The 21,731-nt window shown below is 36.4% G+C and overlaps 1 pseudogene; it reads right to left on the bottom strand.

Moving 5' to 3' along the window:
• Positions 1-816: 816 nt before the first annotated feature.
• LOC123246242 overlaps positions 817-21,731 on the bottom strand; it is a 194,633-nt pseudogene continuing 173,718 nt past the window's right edge.

Below are 21,731 nucleotides of genomic sequence, written 5' to 3'. Positions count from 1 at the left end.
TTCTATCCAGGGATGTATCATCACATGATCGAAAGCTTATCTAAAATTTTTGGTGTGAGCATTTATATATTTTTTTAAGTTGACAAATACTGCAAGTCAGGATTTGTTTTATTGTCTTGTTAACTACTTAGATTTAAGGCAGGATGATAGAAATGTTAATAATTCAGATTAAACTTAATATTTTGTTGTGTGCACATTCTGCACTCTCCACTCCAAGATATATGTTTGTTTTTAAGCTGTTACCAGAAAAGGCTAGGCAATTGAGATTAAATGACTTGCCCAGGGTCACACAATTAGAAAGTGTTTTAGGCCAAATTTGAACCCTTCCTACCTCTAGACCTGACTCTCTATCCACTGAGCCACCTATAGCTGCCCATTCCCCACAATTTGTTAATTATTTGTCAGCATACTCGTGCTGACCTCCAAGTCTGAAGATGACTTCCCTTATATGTAAGGTTCAGTCCAGAGATATTGCATATCTAGATTAGTGACATTTCCAGGGCAGGACTCCTCTCCCCTTGGAAAAAAAAAACATTAGGAATTTTTGACTAGCAAGGTTAAAAAATATATATATCCTATAGTGATGGAAGTTACCAGTCAGAAAAGAAGAGAAAGGATCACAAAGAGTAGATCAGTGACCAGCTAGTTTCTATTAAAAAATATTTTTTAGGTTTGAAGGTAAGTAAACAAATCTATACATATTTATAAACTGGGGAAAAAGGCACCCCTTACAGATCTAAAACCATCACTGGGAGGGACACAGGGTGGTGGAGGGAAATAGGAGAGGAGATAAATGATTTGAGCACTATTCACATTTTAGACATCTTTACTTGCTTCTGCTTGCATGATACACTTGAGACAAATGGATTCCATCATTATGATGATGCCATTTTGTGTAATGCTGGTCATTTGCTGAGTTCTTTGATGGACAATGTTCCCCAGAAGTTTTTTAGGATCTTTAGCAGTACCCAGTATCAGTAACTACATAATTTAGCTTACTCAGGTCTGACAGTGGCTTTTGTGGAGAATCCACTGTACTCCCCACCTTCTACAATTTATAACTGAAGAAAATGAAGAAATTAAAATAGCTAATGGGAAAGTAAACGGTCAGGATACAGGTCACATTATTCCCATCTGGGGATGCCTCCTTAAAGAAGTAGTCTACAATGTGGTCCCCCTGTCTGTCTACTTCAGTCAGGATATAGAAGACAAATGGTTCCATATCTAAGATTAGGATTTTGTGGGTCCGGGAAGAGCTTGACCAATGGACACCAATGGACAATGGCTTCCACCTCATACACCAAGATTTTTTTTGGTAGATTTCTTTGCCAGGTGGCTGCCTTCACTGGCGTCGCTCCAAATGGAAATGGTAGTTCTTCTCAAACTTCATGTACTCCAGGCAGAATTCACAGAGACAAAGTTTGAGTTATTTCTCATAATCTTCTGAGAAAGGGGAAAATACTAGGCGTCATACTCATATTTTGCAATATGAGTCTTGTTCTTTCTCTAGTGTTGCTATTATATGATCCATCTCTGCATAGGTCTTCTGCCCATGATCAATCTCATCATGCTTACATTTCTGATTGTGGGCAATCTTGCACTCAGTTATGAATTTGAACTAAGATTTCAAATTTTGAAGGCTAAGGAAAACAGAGAAAAGAATACTCTTATCTGCTCAACTGAATTTTATCAGTTTAAGTATATGATTCAAGGCATCTCAGAGACACCTATGACTTTTCAAAGACTAATGGAGAAAATGATTAAAGATACACCAAGTTTCTGGAAGTACTGGTCTACTTTGCTGGCATCCTTGTCTTTAAGAAAGTCACTGGGAGAGTGGCAGGAAAAACTGATAAAAGTATAGGATCATTTAGAAAACATTGGTTTGAAGCTATCAATAGTTAAGCACCAATTTTGTAAAGAACTTCTGATGGTGGAATACTTTTCTAGAATTTTGCATTTTAAGAACACAATTTAAGAATCAAGTTCCTATTGCTAAACAATTAAATTATATCATTCATGTGTATATGGTTGGAGAGACTTAGAAGCAGAAGGGCAAGTGTGATTCAGAGTTATAGACTTCAACCAGAGAGTGTACCTGGAGCATACATGACATTATTTTCATATCAACATTTTTACCCTAGTTGGTTTGGCTTCCTTTAGCAATCTCTTCTTACCACATGTGGAAAAACTATGCAAGTGGCCATCTATTTGACCTGCACAATGTCAACATAAGCTCCATCAAGATTTATTGCCTCCTAATTTTGTTCTTAGCACTATGCTAGGTGCTATGGAGTGTACAAAAGAAGTAAAAAATCAATGATCCTATCCTTAATGAAATGTCAGTCTATACTGGGGGCATAAGAAACAAATATATAAGAAGATTAGAAAACAATATGACTCAAATAATATGTCAGTCTGGTAGAATATGGTACAGACTAAATGAGATCACAGAAAAGAGAGATTAATGAGAGCTGGAATAGTTAGCAAAGACTACGTAGAAGATGCAAGACTTGAACTGGATGTGGTAGAATAGGAAAGTTTTGAATACATTATAGGAGAAAATCTTGAGAGATGAGTTAAGAATAAGAGATAAGAAAGTAAAATTAAGGTGCCTAGATATATTGATTACATGTCTAAGTTATGTACTCAGTGAGATTACTTCTGTGAAATTGAGTACCCCCAGGCTTCAGCTTTTTCTGGGAAAAGAATGAATCCAATAATTATTCCTTTCTTTTCATGGATATTATAGGGATGAATAAAATGTTATAAAACTACATGAAGGTGAATATTGAGCTAATAAAAATTGTTAGTATGAGAAAAAGTAATAAATGAAAAAGAAAAGAAAAAATCCTTCTCTGGATGGAGACTGTGAGGGAAAAACCCCTCAAAGATCTAAGGATAAAATTTAGACCGACCATGGAAGACATTCTCATGAACTCAGTAATATGTCAACAGAAAATCATTGAACAAATGGTTGAATCATAATGCAAGGAAAAAGTAGAAACTCTGCAATACATCTGATGTAAAAATTTGGCCCCTATCAAATATCTAGCAATACATGATCTGGAGCCTAAAATTATACATCAGAATTATATGCATCTAGAATTAGAAATATATACAAGATACCACAAGATACTACAAGAAGGTAAGGTAAATTGGAACAAATAGGAAATGCCATTCCCTACTGGAAATGTTCTTATGCTATAGCACTAATTACTAAGATGAACAGATCACATGCTCAATTGAATGTATTAAAGAAAATGTACGTTCATTATACTACAGTAGTCTCATAAAAATTGCAAACATATTTTACCAGTTATAGGCAACAAATTCATATTGCCTCTTGTCAATCATCCAAGTCATATAAGAATGTATTGCTGACTAATGCAGAGAAATCTTAAAAGGGAATTTCTTTTTCATTAGATAACTTCTAATAATTTCTTTTCCAGATTAGATAAAATTAGAGGTAAATTCCATGAGTTCCAAAATCTGAAGATTGAAGGACATTGAAAAGCTTCACTTAATGTAAACTCTAGCAATTATAATAAAAATTAAGTTGATGATAAAAACCATGTCTCAAATTATTTAGTACTCTTTTTTGAGTTTGTTGACATGAATCCGACTAGCAGATCAATATATCAAAACAGAAATTCAAAATGGTTTGGCATTTGCTCTCAATAATATGAACTAATGCATTCTCTCACAATATTTGATAGAAATAAACAACAAAAGACCCTATTTCAGAATTTGTACCAAATAGTACATGAGGCAGTTGCCACAGTAAAAACGAGACTAAGAGTCATGAAGGAATGCTTCTAAGGATAGAAGTCAAACATTATCTTTGCAGAATTACAGTGAAAAATCTTTGAAAAGACCTTAGAAGATTACATCAATTGCTAGCTAGTATGTAGCAGTAGAAAAATAGAATGCCATATTGCTCAATTAAAGACAACAAAAAAGAAAAACGTGGAACAGAATCCAGAGGGGGAAAGCATATCAGAAAATCTAGAATCAAAAGTCAAAAGGTTATAGTGATACAATGAGCTCAAAGAACAAAATAAGCAATTCAACATCAAACAGAAATGTCACTGCAGAAGCTTGAGAAGCAAAGAAATTAGATAAGAGAGAAAATCTCTGAAGGAAGAAAGGAGAAAATACCTTGTCTTTCAAATGGTCACAAGAAATCCCAAAAGGCAAGTTAGATTCAATGAGAGATAGAAAGATTGAATACCATTAATATAATGGACAACAGAATTATGACAAGGAAGGTGACTGAAATGCTTGCTACTGTGAAAAAATGGTAAATAATCAGAATGGGAAAGATTCACAGTTATTGGCTCAAGTGCTAAACAAGGGAGCAAGAATTATCAGGAAAACACTCTACCAACTTCCTTGCAGACAGCAACTCTGATCCCATTTTAAAAAACAGAAATCTTGACATATTTACTACCAAAAGATGAAAACACCAAATAATTTCTCCAAATATAGGCCATTTGTATGTTTATATGCTTTTTACCAAGAATTCACAGCTTGTATTACAAACAAAAATATGTAAAGAGTTACAACAAAATAATATTTTGGAATAGCAAAAAAGGTGCCAAAAAGTATCAGAGATATAAAGAACAATATTATTGATTTGTTAATAATTGGGAAAGATGCCTGAAAGCACTATTACATCTACACTTGGTTTATTGATTAATGCAAAGTCTTGTCCTCTATCCTGCATTGAAAATTTGTTCTTGAAATGATATAAAGTAGCCCCAAGACAAGTGCGAATGCTAGAATATTTTGATGTTCAAATGGAAAATTGTTCTTTATTTAAAATATGTCACCAACATAATAACAAATACAATTGATATGGCATTTTCCTAGAAAGTACTTCAAGCCCATTATAATTCTCCTAACACTTGAATACATCATCATATGTCCTAAGACATGACTTTGAATTAGAGAGAGTTATATCAAGACATAATATGTCACCTAATGTGCAAAGGTGGCAAGTTATATGATTCTCCCAAAACACAATAATTAATGCCAAGGTAAAAATAGATGCTGAATGATTTGAACTGAAATCTAGAGGTCAAATTGAAAAGATGAATGAAGCAAATACTCACAGATACCATTGTCTACTCAGGAAAAACACACTAAGCATAAAGAGGTGAAAACTATGGCTGATGTGGGAAATTTTTATTTCATTGTTTGAAACTAGCTCTGCATAGCTGAGAGACTAGACTTGTTTCTTCAAAACCACATTTGTTCAATGCTTATCTCAGGATATCCAGGCTATGATGAATCTGTTGTGAGGAAGATAAAATTAGTTATTGATTAAGTATTAAGTACATAGCAGGAAGGAGCTGGAGCTGGGAATTCCAGGTGTTAGTGTTCAAATGGGTGGCCTCCAGAGGAACACATGAGACAATGCAATCAAAGCAGGAGAAAGCTTTATTGCCAGTGCAAGCTGGGGGAACTCAGCAAGAGAGTCCCAAGTGGTGCATTCAAAGGAGGGACTATATATGTTTCTAGGATATAGGTGCCTTTGTCTTAGGGTTAGCTAATAGCAAGACAGAGGGAGTAGGGATGTTTCCAGGTGCCACAGGATATGATTCTTAATCTTCAAGGCTGTTCTGTCTAGGAATCTTCAAGGCTGTTCTGTCTAGGGGAGGAGTTGTGTCCCTGGGACTGTCAGCCAGGAGTTGTGTCCCTGGGACTGTGAGTCAGAGATAACTGCCCTGCTTGAGCCAGGCATGACGTTATCCCAAACCCCCCTGCTTAATAGGGTATGATGCTGCCAAGCTGTTTGTTATGAGTTTAAGCTTTTTGGCTATAATATTTCTATAAGCTTTTTGGCTATAACACAGGTTGGAATGAAGGAGCAGGAAGAAGTGACTTGGCTCTGAGAAGGAACTCCATTAGGGGTTAACACAAACTGTGGTGAGCCCTGGGAGAACTCAGAGTAAAAGGACACCTTGCATCCTGATTTTCCCCTGGAATCCTGTGTGGTGTGGCATCTAGCAAAGAGAACAAGATCTACAGTGCCAAAGGAAGAAGTAGAAGTTTGAGATTTGGTGGACAGCGTTTCAAGCAATCCCTTCCTACTTGGTTCCTGAGACAACTTTGACTTTTGGCATCCAGAGATCATCAGTGGATTGCAGTGAGAATCCCAAAGCCACAAAGCCCCTAGCTGAGCTGTTCAACCCTGGCAGGTTCCAGGCCTGAGGCAGTCACCCAGTGACTCCATTTACAGCTCCTTGGGCCCTGTTAGTTTAGATCACTGAGTTAGTGTAGTAATAAGTCCTTCCCTTTCCCTGTGGGTTTTGTTATTAGGTGTTTAAGGTTTTAGAGTAGACATTCCTATCCCTCCTTTTAATTGTTCATTATTAAACCAGTTATATCCTGTTACCTTGTCTGTTGAATTCAAAGCCTCTGGCCAGAGTAACAGTTGGCTAACTGTTCTTTGTCAGTTGGGAACATCTTGGCTGTTCAAATCTTCATGGCCAGGTCTAGTCTCTCATAAATCCCAGAGTGTGTTCCCACAAACCACTTAGTTTATTTATAATATCCCTGGTGACCCCATTACCTATACTTATATTTTCTACAAATCCCAAAATCTAACAGGGGATACAAAGATTGATGCAAGAAATTTCTTCCCATTATACATCTCAAAAACATATGTCTTATATGGAAACTGCATTTATGTTGGCCATTTCTTTGCTCTTTTGGTAGAACTCTATTTAATATAAAACTTACTAAGGCTTGGAGAATAGGCCACCTTTCTCCTCTGCCAGATATCTTAATAAACCTTTTTTAAATAACATTTTTAGTTTTGGTTTTATTCTCAATTGGAAATTTTGGTGTCAGAAGTGGGATCTCTAATGATTGACCCAAGAAGCCTGAAGGCTATCCATGGACCACAAATATTCAGTAAGTCTCCCTGATCTTAGGGTCAAGGGTGGAAGGACTGACCTATTTAGGTTCAATCTGAATATGAAGAACCTGGTGAATAACCTTAGGATTTGAGTGGAACAGTCAAAGTTAGGGATCTATATGACACCTTGATCCCATAGAACTTCTCAGGGTAGGGTTAGAACTAGTCAATAAACTACCTTTATTGGCAAATTAGTGTTCCTCTTGGTCTGATCACCCAATGGCTCTGGGATCCAGGAGTAGAACTGCTTGGTCAATTGTCTAACAAATCCTCTCTTTTTCTCTGTCTCTTTCTGTCTCTCTGTCTCTCCCTTCCTCCTCCTCCTCCTCCAACTTCTTCAACCTTTTATGATAATTAAAAAATTTTTTTGCCTTCTGTCCTTGTGTCAATTCTGAGACAGAAGAGCAACAAGGGCAATTGGAGTTAAGTGATTTGCCCAGGGTCACAAAGCAAGGAGATGTCTGAGGCCAAATTTGACCCCGGGTCCTCCAGATTCTATGCCTACTGTTCTACCTACTGTGCTATCTATTTGCTCCACTCCAAATATCGAGTTACAAATAAACTTGATACCTGATCTGTGACTACAAATTAGTGGCAGTTTCCTTGATATTGTGGGGAGTCTGGCACTGTGATCCAGGACTCAAATGCAAGAGCCACCAATTGAATCATATGGTTTGCCAGGAGACAGTCCTTTATTGAATATTTATATCATGTCTTGTTTTGTCATCATACCAATTAGTTGATTGAATAGCCTTGATCGATAATTTGCCCAAGATCATACCTATACTTATTCACTTAGGATTACCCCAGATTAATGAAGGAAGTCAAGCAAATTATTGACTAGGCTGGACTTTGCAGGCTAAGCACTAATATTCCAACTTTCCCTATGAACTTCTTAGTTAACCTTTGTCCTTTGTAGTGTCTAGTGTTGTTCATAGATTCTGCTACCTTGAAAAATTTTAGGGGAAAAACCCCGTTGAGTCATAAAGACTACTGTAAAAAATAAAATAAAAAAGAAATGCAGAAAGGGATCTTAGAATGGAGGGGAAGATTAATGAAGTTTCATACTTAAAAACAGCTCTCCCAGCTCTCTGTAATCTAATGATAAACTTACCTTCTATATAAGAAAGGACTTACTTATACCAATCATTTGATCCAATTTTCAATAAGAGGATAAAGTTTTAGAACAGGCACAGAAGGAAAAAACCACCAAGATTCTTATGTCATTTCAGCTGTGGTCAGATTGGGATTACAGAGATAAAGTCAAGCAAAGAAAGAAAAATTTCCTCTGCTTTATACATTTTTGCTGTAAATCTCCAAATTATGGTTTGAAAATATTGAAATAATTTAAGGAGATGAGAATATGTGACTGCCACCCTAAATCTTTGGAACAAAATTAACTGAAGGCAGTGGACTCTTTAATTTGAGGTGCTGATAGCTAATGGCCCTTGGGAAAATTGAGATTTTGAATAATACCATTTGTGATGTAAATTCAGGTTTTAATTGATTGATTTTTTTGAGAAACTAAATTATTATATGGTCTCATTTAGAGTGATATAATTATGATATCTGGCTGTCTTTAAGTAGATCAGACATTAATTCAAAATATATTTGATATTTGGCATTGATGATAGGCTTAGAAATTGCATGAATAAGGATTAAAAGTAGTTGTTTTGAAAGTACTCTATGCTGGTTTTTTAACGAGATTAGCATAGAATGCCAAATTGATAGAGAGATGAAATTATTTCTATGTGAGAGGATTCAGAAATGCATTCAACCAAATTGATGCTATTTGATTTGAAAAAGTTTTGTGTTTTGTTTTTAAGAAAGATTCATAACATTTTTATGCCATTATTAGGCTTCTAATTTTACTTACATTTTGATTTTTGGGAAATCACAGTATAAAAATGCTATTAATTTGAAAAATTATATACAGAGGTTGGTGCAACTGAATGATTTGGGAAATTAATTCTTCTTTTGATAGATGCTTCTTATGGTTAAAACAAACCATCAGGTATGTAATTTGGTGTACTTTGCTTTAAAATTAATAATAATTATTATATAGAGTTTGGGAAAGTACTATAGACTTTGTAAATATCTATAAAGTTCTTTGGGGACTCGCCTTCCTTTTGGGCAAGGTCATAAGATCTTATCAGCTTTACTCAAAAAATATTGTAAAATTCTAAAATAATGAAGTGGTTTAATGAGAAACTAAAATTTCTCACAGCTAAAGTAAAAGTGCTTATGAACTTACTTTATAAGTGATTTTCATCTAATAGATTGTTCATCTCTTATGAAGATTATGAAAGTGTACTCAAAAGAGAATATATTAAAGTTACATATTTGAGCCAATTTGTTCTCCACAGATCCTAAATTTAAAGATTTTATTTTTGCCATGTGCATTACCTTAAGACAGTGATGGGCAAACTTTTTAAAGAGGGGGCCAAAGGAAAGGAAATGCTCATCTGTCAGTCTATTTCTAAGGCAACCCTTTCGAAGTTTCATTGTATTGTATCCTACTCATTGTATTTGTCAGATTAGGAATAATGTCATGCAGCTATATAGAACATTTCAGGGGGCCCACATCTGGCCTGCAGGCGGTAGTTTGCCCATCATTGCCTTAAGAGATAGATATCAGTCAATCAAGAAGCTTTCAGTAAGTTGCTAGTATTTTTCTGGGTTTTGAATGAACTCTCATTTTGTGCTGTATGTGTGAATCTCTAGAATGTGATTATTTTCTTAATTTCTAATGATTGATAATATCTGTTCTAGTATGGATTTAAACCAAACATGATGTATTAGGTAAGGCTTGTATATGCTTATTGTTATTGCAGCAACATGAAAAGAAGAAGAAGAATAGCTATACCTATCCCTAAATTATGATTGGTGAAATTTTCTATTTGAGGTAAAATTCCTTAGAAGTATAATTTGATATTATTTTGAATTTTGATTTCAAAAATAATTGTCTGAACTTGTTATTAAGCCAAAAACCCACCATTTAAGGACAAGAATTCCTAGAAGTAAAGAAAAAGATAACAATTATAGGAGGAACATTAGGAAAAGAAATTAGAATGAAGCAAGATATGAAAAAAGAATTAATAACTTGATGAAAGAGGCACAAAAACAGGGAAGAAAATAGTACTTTAAAAAACAGAATTGACCTAGTGACAGAAGAGGCACAAAAATTCATTGAAGAAAAGAACTTAAAAAGCAGAATCCACAAAATGGAAAAAGAGGGACAAGAGCTCAATGAAAAAACAATTTCCGAAAAATTAGAATCTAGCAAGTGAAAGCTAATAGCTTCATGAGACTTCAAGAAAGAAGCAAAGTCAACAGAATGAAAAAAATAGAAGAAAATGTTAAATATCTCACCAGAAAAACAAATGACCTTGAAAATAGTTCAAGGAGAGATAATTTAAGAATTATCAAAAAACCACAATTTTTAAAAAGTGCCTAAAAATCATACTTCAAGAAATTATAAAGGAAAACTGTCCTAATATTAATATCCAAAGGACAAAAGGAAAATTGAAAGACTCCACAGATCACCTATTAAAAGAGATTCCCCAAATGAAAAATTTGAGGAATATTATAGCCAAATTCCAGAACTCTGAGACTAAGGAGAAAATATTACAAGCAGCCAGAAAGAAACAATTCAAATATCATAGAACCATAGTCAGGATATTTAATGAAATAGAGGACTTCCAAGTAGTCCTGATGAAAAACCAGAACTGAATAGAAAATTTGACATTTAAACATATCATATCATCCTAATCAGCTCACTTCTCTACCCTCTGTCTGTTATGTTCATAACCTGGGAAATGATGGATGCCACCTTGAATGACAGGGGAGGCAGTTGGAAGGCCATAGAATGTTCCCAGGTGCTGTGAGCCAGGGGCAAACATCATTTGGCCAGGCAGAATAAATTCCCCTGACAGCCACTTGAAAGGGGTCTTTGGTCTTTTGCCCATTGGGGTTGGGTTTTGGGGCTCTTTAGGTTTTTAGGTCTCTGGGTCTTTCTAGCTCTCTAGGTCTCTAGGTCTCTGGGTGGTGAAGGAAGGCTGGGAGGTCTATGAAGAAGAGGGTAGGAAGAATCTGAATATTTCCTGTGTTATGATAAAAAATGATAAAGACATATAGTCTAAGAGAAAAGCTTATTTTAATAGCCATGGTTTTATTGGTAAAATATATATATATATATAAATGACCGCGCTTGACTATCTTTTAAATTTACTGCTGGAGCCCATCCTTTCTCTCTCATCCATCAGCCAGCTAACCAGGAAACCCAAGAGACCTTCTCTAGGCACTCATCTGAATTTAAGCTGCCCTATGCATGGGGACCTTTGTCGTCCCCACGCCCAAAGACTGGAAACCCATTGGAATCATGGGTAATGTAGTCTCAAAGCCCCTACGTGTCCATAGGGAGTCTGCTAGACACTTCCAAATAGCACTTCCCTGAATTCAAAACAAACACCTGAAGACTATGAGAGCTAGTGCATCACCAAACACTGATAGTGAAAAGCTGAGAGAATAAGATCATTACCACAGCTGAATCAACAGCAGTCTCTATTCTCTGGCTTGGCTATGTCCAGGCTGGGCCAGAGGGGTGGTGGAGAATAAAGCTCCAGCTTTTACTAGATCAATAACATCCAGTCCTGATTATCAACTAGTTATAGACATTAGATTGACAGGGTCTCCAATCCCCAATCCTTATCCTGTTTATCCTTTCCCTGATTATAGATTATAGATAAAGAGTGTTTAACAAGTACCTTCCTGAGTGGTCTTTATATCACTACCTTTGGGGAAGGAGTCAACGCAATCAGATACCAAATGTGATCCAAATCAAATCAAAAGCCCTATAATAATTTATCCAACCTCAGGTTGAACCTGAAAGAGTTACCCATCTACCTAACCTTTCAGGTCCTCCCTGGGCAACTGTTAGAGAAAAGGGAAATTATAACAACTATCAAGGGTGATCGGGGTTGGTGTTCCTCCATCATCTGCAACTAGGGAGAATACATAGATACATTCACACATCACTGTATACCTATATCTCCCTAGGCCCTTTTTTGTTTATAACGTGTCCAAATCAAGGAGTGAAAGAGGATTGCATTGAGAGAAAAGGGAAGGAAGAAATGGAATGGGATAAATTATCTCCCCAAAAGAGGCATGAAAAACTATTACAGTGGAGGGGAGGATGAGGGTCATGACAGGCAATGCTTAAACTTTATTTTCATTGTAACTGACTGAGAGAGGGAATAATGACCATTCTCATTGGTGTATAGAATCCTACTTACCCTATAGAAAAGTAGGAGGGGAATAAGACAAGGGAAGGAGAGTGATAATAGAAGAGAGGGTGAATTGGGGTGTGTGTGATAAAAAGCAAAACACAGGTGAGGAGGGACAGAGTGAAAGGAAAAAGAGCAGAATCAAGAGGGGGAAATAAGATGGAGGAGAATACACAGTTGGTAATACACTGTATATGTGAATGGGATGAACTCACCTGTAAAAAAGAAGTGGATAGCAGAGTGGATTAAAAAACCGGAATCCTAGAATATGTTGTTTACAAGAAACACATTTGAAGCAGTGTGATACACACAGAGTAAAAGGTAAAGGACTAGAGTAGAATATATTGTGAATTATCTAAAGTAGTTATAACTGTGAATATGAATGGGATGGAGTTCACCAATAAAACAGAAATGGAGAGCTGAAAGACTTAGAAACCAGAGTCCAACAATATGTTATTTAAAGGTGTTGTGCTCAAAACAGAAAGATACAAAGAGTTAAAACGAAGGTCTGGAGCAGAATCTAATATTCTTCAGCTGAAGTGAAAAAAAGGCAGGAATAGCAATCATGATTTTAGACAAAGCAAAAACAAAAAAAATATACCTATTTAAAAGAGATATTCAGGGAAACTATATTTTGCTAAGTACCTATAAACAATCAAATTTTTATACAGCATGTTTCTCTGATAAGAGTCTCATTTCTAAAATATAAAGAGAACTGAATCAAATTTGTATAAATGAGAGCCATTCCTCAACTGATAGTCAAAAATATATTAACAGGCAGTTTTCAGAAAAAGAAATCAAAACTATCTATAGTTATATAAAATAATGCTCTATTGGACCTGAATTCTAGTTCCAGCATGGTCGCTGACTGGCTGTGTGACCTTCAATAAATCACTTAACTTCTTAAAAATGCTCTAAAAACCACTATTCATTAGAGAAATCCAAATTAAAACAACACCCCAAACCTATGAGAAGTGACAAATCCAGGAAGTGTTGATGGAAAATAGGCATGCTAATAAACTGTTGGTAGAGTGGTAAACCAATTTAATGGTTCTAGAAAACAATTTGGAACTATGCCCTCTGACCCAGCAATACCATTATTAGATCAGAGAAAAAGATAAAAAACCTATATGTATAAAAATATTTATACCATCTCTTTTTGTGGTGGAAAAGAATATCAATCAAATCAAAAGGATGCACATCAGTCTGAGAATGGCTGAACAACTTGTGGCATTTGATTGTGGAAGAGTACTATTTTGCTGTTAGAAATGAGCAGGATGGGAGTGCTGATTTCATAAAGAACATAGTAAGACCTATAGGAACTAATGCAAATTGAAGTGAGAAGAACCAAGAGATCATTGTGCACAATAACACAATGTTGTAAAGATGATCAGCTGTGAAAGACTTGTCTACTCTATCAATACAACAATCCAAGACAATTCTAAAGAGGTCATGATGAAAAAGTGCTATCTACTTCCAAAGAGAGAACTGATGAACTCTGAGTGCAGATTGAAATATAATTTTCCTACATTTTGTAATCTGAATAATATGGAAATAAGTTTTGCATGATTCATATGTCTAATTCATATCATACTTCTTGCCTTCTCAATGGGTAGGAAAGGAGATTGGAGGAAGGGAGGAAATTCGATACTCAAAATTTAAAAAGAAAAGAATGTTAAAAAGTAAATAATGAAATTGTTAAAGAAGAGACACTTTACTGAATTGTTTGAATCTAACCCTGAGTGACTGAGAGACTAGTCTTGTTTTTTTTTTTTTAATAGGCAATGGGGGTCAAGTGACTTGCCCAGGGTCACACAGCTAGGGAGTGTCTGAGGCCAGATTTGAACCTAGGACCTCCCGTCTCTAGGCCTGGCTCTCAATCCACTGAGCTACCCAGCTGCCCCCTAATCTTGTTTTTTTGAAACCTGATTTGTTCAATGCTTAGCTAAGGACATCTAGGTTATGCTGACCATAACCAGAGGGACCAAAGATTTATGTAATGAATGTAATGAGTTTCTTCCCATTATACATCTCAAGCAACATCAAAAGAAGATACTTATATCTTCTCTGGAATTTGCCTCTAGATTGGCTGGTCAAACAACTCTTTTTGTTCCTGTGTTTGAACTCTATATCATGTAAAAGAGAGGTTTGTAAGGAATGGACCACCTACCCTGTCTCTCTACTCTGTTGGACCACTTAAACTTTTTTCCAAAACTTTTTTTCAGTTCTAGGTTTATTCTTGACTGATATTGAATACATGAAAAGATCTCCTTGTATTCTAAAATAAGAAGAATATATTTCAATCAATTAACACCAATATGATTCTAGTCTTATGTAATATTTAATAACTGTTAAAAGAATGGGAGCTATTCTAACAAAAACTCAAACAATATTAACAAAACACATGGCCTATCACCCTAAGGCACCAATAGAAACATTTACACTTCCTCATGAAAAAGGAGGGACAGAATTGAGAGGAATTCTTGGAGGACTTAATAAATAGACTGAGAACCAAAAGAAATACTTTAGAACAAGCAGGCATCACTTCATTGAGAAACAATAATGGTTGAGAATAGTATGCCTACCATAGGGGATTTGTCAAATGTAACTGATAGAAGCTTATCTTCAGAAGGAGCCTATGAAAAGGCTAAAAACCAAGAAAAGAATAAAAAGTCTGTTATGATAAAAAATGATAAAGACTGATATAAATATAGAAATTAGTAATTTAATTAAAGCCATGGCCATGCTGGTAAAATCATTACCACACGCTGGTAAGAATTCAAACTGCCTCCACCATTTTTACCTTTTGTACCTTCCCGTGCCTACTAGCTCAGAGAGAGCTTCCTTTCGGATTCTCCTCCCATTTAAACTGTCCTCTGCATGGTGACACAGACGTCCCCACGCCCAAAGAACCGGAAACCCGTTGGACCATGGGAAATGTAGTTCGATAGTTCCCACATGTCCATAGAAAATATATATATATACTTTTAAATGTCATCTCCCAAATTCCAATTATACAAGTCCCAACCTGAGTGAGATCAGGTCTGCATAAGTTCAGCCAACACTCTACAAAAAAATAAAAGGCATTAAACAAATAACAGACTAATATGGATTTTTTTCATGGAAATGGAAGAATTTATGATGGCAATTCAGGACTAGGTCATCACCACCATAAATTACAAATAAGTTATTCTTAAGGAGCTGGGACTTAGTGAGACTATAGATTATTCAAAGAAACAGTAGAAACTTTGTAATATATTATTGCAGAGCATGAAAATTTAACATCTACCAAATATCTAGCAAGACACAAACTGATTACTAGTTATTCAAAAGAATCTCTTTATCTAGACTAACTGATGATAAATTCCCCTACTACTAATACACATCTTAAAATATCTTGGAAAACTCAAAGAACTATAGAAGAGTCCCTGTCCTTAAGGAGCTCACAATTTAGTGGGAAAGACAATAGAATAAATTGGAAATAATTGACAGAGGGAAGGCACTAGAATGAGGAAAGATCAGGAAAGGCTTCTGGGAGGAGGTGAAATTTTAAAAGGAACTTGACAAAAGCCAGGGAAGTCAGGAAGCAGAGAAGAGGGAGTCAATTCTAGGCATGGAGGACAGCAAACAAAAATACTCAGAGTTAGGATATCTTGTTTGACCAAGGAGCCTAATATTACTGAATTTCAAATTTCATATCCAGTGGAATATAAGGGTTAAGAAGACTAGAAATGACAGAAGGAACAGATTGTCTAGTAAGGTTATAAAGAGTTTTGAAAGTCAAAGAGAGGATTTTATATTTCATCCTAGAAGTGATAAGCAGTCATTAGTATTTATTGAATGTGGGAGTGTATGTATATGTGTGTGTGTGTGTGTGTGTGTGTGTGTGTGTGTGTGTGTGTGTGAGAGAGAGAGAGAGAGAGAGAGAGAGAGAGAGAGAGAGAGTCTTGAGCTTCAGATAGATCATAAACTATACTAGAACTGGGCTATTTATCAGTTGCCCACAATCCTTAGAAACTTGGGAATGATGTTTTTAATAGATATTGCCACAACAAATACTCAATCTCTAAAATACATTGAATGAGTTGCTTTCAAAATATAGAAACCTAGCATAGGATATCAAAACCATGTGGGAAGAAGTTGTTATACATATTGTTCCTGTTGTCCTACTACTGAAGATTTATTAAGGATGCTTTCAAGGAGTTCATTAAATCCTCATCATTTTATTCAACTATAAAAAGCAGTAATTTTCTCTACCAGTGCAGCATTCTGTAGAACATTAAATACAAGATGTTTCATATTTATATTTATTCTATTATATATGTGAAGGACTAATATCTGCAAGGGTTTCCCTTATTACTTCTTTCCTTCCCCACATGGGTTGGGTTAATTTCCTGTAAAAGGCTGCAGAGTTATCTCAAAATCTGACTGGTCCCTTTGCTTTAACTGAGCTTCCTATTAGTCTTTGGCTGTATGGAAATAGTTTCTTGGTTATCTATGGACATAAAAAGGCCCGACCATGTGGAATCCAGGCCTTTCAAATTTGGTGGATGTCCCGACACCATGAGAGTCACCACTCTGTGCCCTGCTGACTAGAATCTTTTCAATAAGAAGGCAAGAAAAGAAGTGAAGTATTACTGAATCCTTGCTGATATCCTTTCTCTTTGGTATCTAAGCAAACCCCCCCTTTTTTGGCTATTTTTTGTTTTTATTCATTATTCTAATTACTAGTTAATTATTTTGTCCTGAGAATTACTTTTGTTTTTGTTTTTTTTTTGCTAACTATTCAATAACCTACAAGTTCCTCATTTCATCCCAACACTGAACCTGTCTTCATTCTTCTAAAACATAGTAGAATTGAAATACCACAATCTCAATTCTCCTGCCTCCCAAAGAATGCATGGGATCCCTCTGATGCTCACATTATAGCATTGAATTTTGTCTTAAAGGAAGTAAATATTTTGGTCTAATGGATAGATATTCTGAACAAATGTCAGCAAATTTATCAAGAGAGAACACCAATCTCTCCCTTTGGATTACAAGCACCCATGTTGGTAACAGCTACTTGGAGTCTCTGGCTCTTTACTTCCCCTCTCTCTTTTGGAGATTTTTTTCAAGAAACAGCCTTAGTATAATTTGTAAACCACTCCTGGCTGTCCCAGAGGAAGATGAGAGATGGAAAGACAGAGAATTTTGGCTAAGATTATAGCATGAAAAATACCAGCCAAGTCTAGCTCCCCTGAGAAACACCTACTAACAATGAAAGGAGCACTATATGGAATAACTGAACCAAAGAAAAATATCATTGAATTCCTCCATCCCATAAAAGTCTACACAAAGAGACTGTGGCAAAGGATGCTCAAGGAGTTCAAGCCTTCCAGTAAGTGATGATGCAAGGAAAAAAGGCCAAAGACAATGGGACTAGGGGTATGGGAGTGCCCTAGGAGACTAGCCTGAAGGCACCACCATCTTTGGCATGAAGCTACAGACCTGTGACTTGCACCAACATACTCAGTATGATTAGGGTCAAATGACGTCCCCAGAGACAGATGGAAGCTGTGAACTATGGCAGTGGGAAAGGGCTTTGTCTCAAAGCAGAATCTAATTCTAGCTTCTATACTAGGACTGCCACCTACTCAGGGACACTGAGGGAAGTGGAACAAAAACCCAGCCTCCTTATTCAGGACTGATTTGGGCAGTGACTTCCAGACCTCAGTAAGAGGTATAACTTGGATCTACCTCATCCACCAACAGTGTAGCAAATCAAAGATCTCAAACCTGGATCAAAGTCGTAATTCAAAAATTGAAGTTAAAGATATGAGAAACTACAATAAAATCTCAGAGAAAGGAAATGACACAGAAGTAACCACAATTAAAACCTCAAAAAAGAGAATGGATTTACCACAAGGACTCCTTAAGCAGAAGGAAGAAATGAAGTGTAAGTGCTGACAGAGCCTATCCCCATCTCCCCATGAAAGAAGGGTCAAGGAATAGACTTCTAGGGGAAGCATTATGGCATAGAACAGAAGGCACTGGAATGACTGGGAAGCATAGTCTTGATGGTCACGATCTGCTAACAAAGTTAGGAGTTTCAATGATCTTTTTAGTAAGGACTTGGAATAACATCAAAAAGGTCTTTTAAATTGTTCATTTATTTATTTACTTTTAATATTTCTTAAAATTTTTTTGAGTCTTGAATTCTCTCCCTTCCTCTTCTCCCCCACTCACTGAGTAGTCAAACAATATACAATATCAATTATACATATGAAGTCATTCAAAGCACATTTCCATATTAGCAATGTTACAAAAAATAAAAAATAAAACTAAAGTGGAAAAAGTGTGCTTCAATTCGCATTCAGAATTCATTGGTTCTCTCTGTAGAGGTGGATAACATTTTTATGAGTCCTTTAGAAATGTCTTGGATCATTGTCTTGATTAGAGTCTTTCACAATTGATCATCCTTAGAATATTGCTTGTTCTTACATACAGTGTCCTCTTGGTTCTGCGCACTTCATTTTGCATATATAGGTCTTCCCAAGATTTTCTGAAATTATCCTGCTGGCTGTTTTTTAATAACATAATAGTATTCCATCACAATCATATACCTCACCTGAATCAATCAAAAAGTCCTGGTTTCTTCCCTTCAGCTCTCTTGGGAGATCTCTGTGACTCCCTAATTCAACATGTATGTTAAGAGACAGTGTTGTAAGGGAAGAAGTCTTGGGGCCTTCTTGCCTCTCAGTCTATGGAGCCCTGTGAAAAGGCCTCAGTCTTTGGCTTTTGTTTTTGTTATTGTCTAGATAAAAGGAATGAAGCTTCAGATCTTGTGAGTTTTCAAAAGGTCAGGAGGACAGTCCAGCATCCTAGTGTTTTAAGTCTGAGTTTATAGCCGCCACAGTGTAGATGACCGGAGAAGCAAGGAATGATTTTTAAGATGCTGCCTTTGGACATGAACTTGATGGGACCAGAGCTGCTTAGGAGGCATGGATCTCTTAAGATCAACATAGTTGTTTCCAATTTCCATTTGGTTGTAGGCAATGAGCTTCCAGATCCACAAAGTATTAATGTCTGACACAAACAGGTTACATTTAATATCATTATAACAATTCACATTTATATAGGGTTTGACCACTTACTCATCAACCATGAGGTATTAAAATGGAAAGCGCACCGGATTTGAAGTCAGATGATTTGGGTTCAAATCAGTCAACAAACATTTATTAAGCAGTAAAGATTATGCCAGGTGCACTGAGGATTCAAAGAAAGTCAAAAGACATTCCCTGCCTTCAAGGAATTGACAATATAGTGGCAGAGACAACATGTAGACAATTATATACGAAAAAGATAGTTATAGGACAAATGGGGAGATAATCAATAGAGGGAAGGCACCAAAATTAAGAAGATTTGGGGAAAGGCTCCATGAGAATATGGAATTTTAGTTTGGACTTGAAGTCGTGAAGGATAGGAGATTGAGAGGGAAAGCATGGAAAGCATGGAAGATAGGCAGTGAAAATGCCCATAGTTGAGGTAACTAAGTACCACAATGAATAGAGCATCAAGTCTGGAGTCAGGAGGATTCAAATCTGTTTTCAGACACTTCCTAGCTTCGTGACCCTGAGAAAGTCATTTAACTCCACTTGCCTACCCCTTGCCACTCTTATTTAGAACTGATACTAAGACAGAAAGTAAAGTTTTTTTTAAATGCCCAAAGTTGGGAGATGGAGTATCTTGTGTGAGGAAAAGCAAGAAGACCAGTGCCATTGTATAGCAGAGTACAAGGCAGGTGTTTTGTTTCTTGTCCTTTGAAGAGGACCAATGACATCACAGGGTGATGGTTTTACTTGTGCATAAGTTGGAGTTAAGTGAGGCAGAGTTGAACAAAGTCATCAGCCTCATTGTATCTTCCAGGCATTGAAGTCTAATGGCAAGACAAGAGTTAAGATGATTGGCAATGGCCCCGGATGCAATGGATGACCTTGGTGTCTTCAGTGTCTGACCAAATGCTAAAACTCTACAAAGCTTGCTTCAACCACTTTCATGGCTATTGAAACAAATTGTTCTCATCCATTCATTCATCAGGGGAAAGTCTTCACATGCTTGGTGTTAGATATCCCCTTAATTCACCAAAAAGTTTGAGACCTGTCAATTACCCTTCATCTGGATTAGCTGGCCTACTGAGATGGTTTTACCAGTGTGTGGCCACTGCTCATGCTATAGCTTTTTGGAGCCACAGGTGAGAATTGGGCGAAAGATAGACATCAAAGGTGGATAAGCAGTCCTAAAAAGGGTTCAGCAAACCCTCACACCAGAGGTGCTAGTTCTCCTTAATGTGTAAAAAGACTGGAGGGGGAGGGAAGAGAAGTTTGAGTGCCAAATCAAGGGTGTTACACTTAATCCTGGAGGTGATAAGGAGCTCACTCCAGAAGGAGTTTATTGAATAGGATCAGACCTATGTTTTATTTTTTTAATTTGAAAAATTATATTTAATTAATTAATTTAAAATATTTTTCCATGGTTACATGATTCATGTTCTTTCCTTCCCTTCCTCCCACCCCCTCCCATAGGCAACAAGTAATTCCAATGGGTTTTGCATGTGTCATTGATCAAGACCTATTTCTATATTATTGATATTTGCACTAGGGTGATCATTTAGAGTCTACATCCCCAATCATATCCCCATCGAACCATGTGATCAAGCAGTTATTTTTCTTCTGTGTTTTTACTCCCACAGTTCTTTCTCTGGATATGGATAGTGTACTTTCTCAGAAGTCCCTCAGAATTGTCCTGGATCATTGCATTGCTGCTAGTAGAGAAGTTCATTACATTTGATTCAGACCTAAGCTTTAGGAAGATTACTTTGGCAGCTGAATGGGGAAGAGACTTGAGGCAGGGAGACCCATGAGTAGGCTATTGCAGTTGTCCAAATGTGAGATGATGAGGGTCTGCAACAGGCTAGTGTCAGTGTCAGAGGAGAGAAGGAGGCTCTGTAGACAACTCCAATTTTAGCCCAAAGTGCTTACTTAATGGTTGTCTTAATTTTGGTGTTACCTTGGACAAAACACTTAACACTAATGGTCTATGGTTTGCTTATCTATAAAATGAGAAAGTAGGACTAGGGATCCTCTAATATTTTTGCCCATTCTGACCTGATCTTACTAAACAACCTTTGAGGTAAGCAGTGCAAATTTTATTTTCTGAATTTTGAAGATGGGAAAACTAGCCTCAGAAATATGAAGACATTTGTCTGTCAGTAATGGGCAAACTATGGCCTGGTGGGCCAGATGTGGCCCCCTTGAAATGTTCTATCTGGCTGCATGACATTATTCCTAATCTGACAAATACAATGAGTAGGATACAATACAATGAAACTTCGAAAGAGTTACCTTAGAAACAGACTGATAGATGAGCATTTCCTTTCCTTTGGCCCCCTCTTTAAAAAGTTTGCCCATCACTGGTCTAAGTCATATAACTATTGATAAAAATAATAATAGTTAACATTTGTACAGTGCTTACTATGT

This window comes from Gracilinanus agilis, chromosome 4 (assembly GCF_016433145.1).
Source record: "Gracilinanus agilis isolate LMUSP501 chromosome 4, AgileGrace, whole genome shotgun sequence".
Taxonomy (NCBI): Eukaryota; Metazoa; Chordata; class Mammalia; order Didelphimorphia; family Didelphidae; genus Gracilinanus; species Gracilinanus agilis.
Note: the sequence above shows the minus strand (reverse complement) of the source record. Positions and strands in the feature narration are given on the sequence as shown.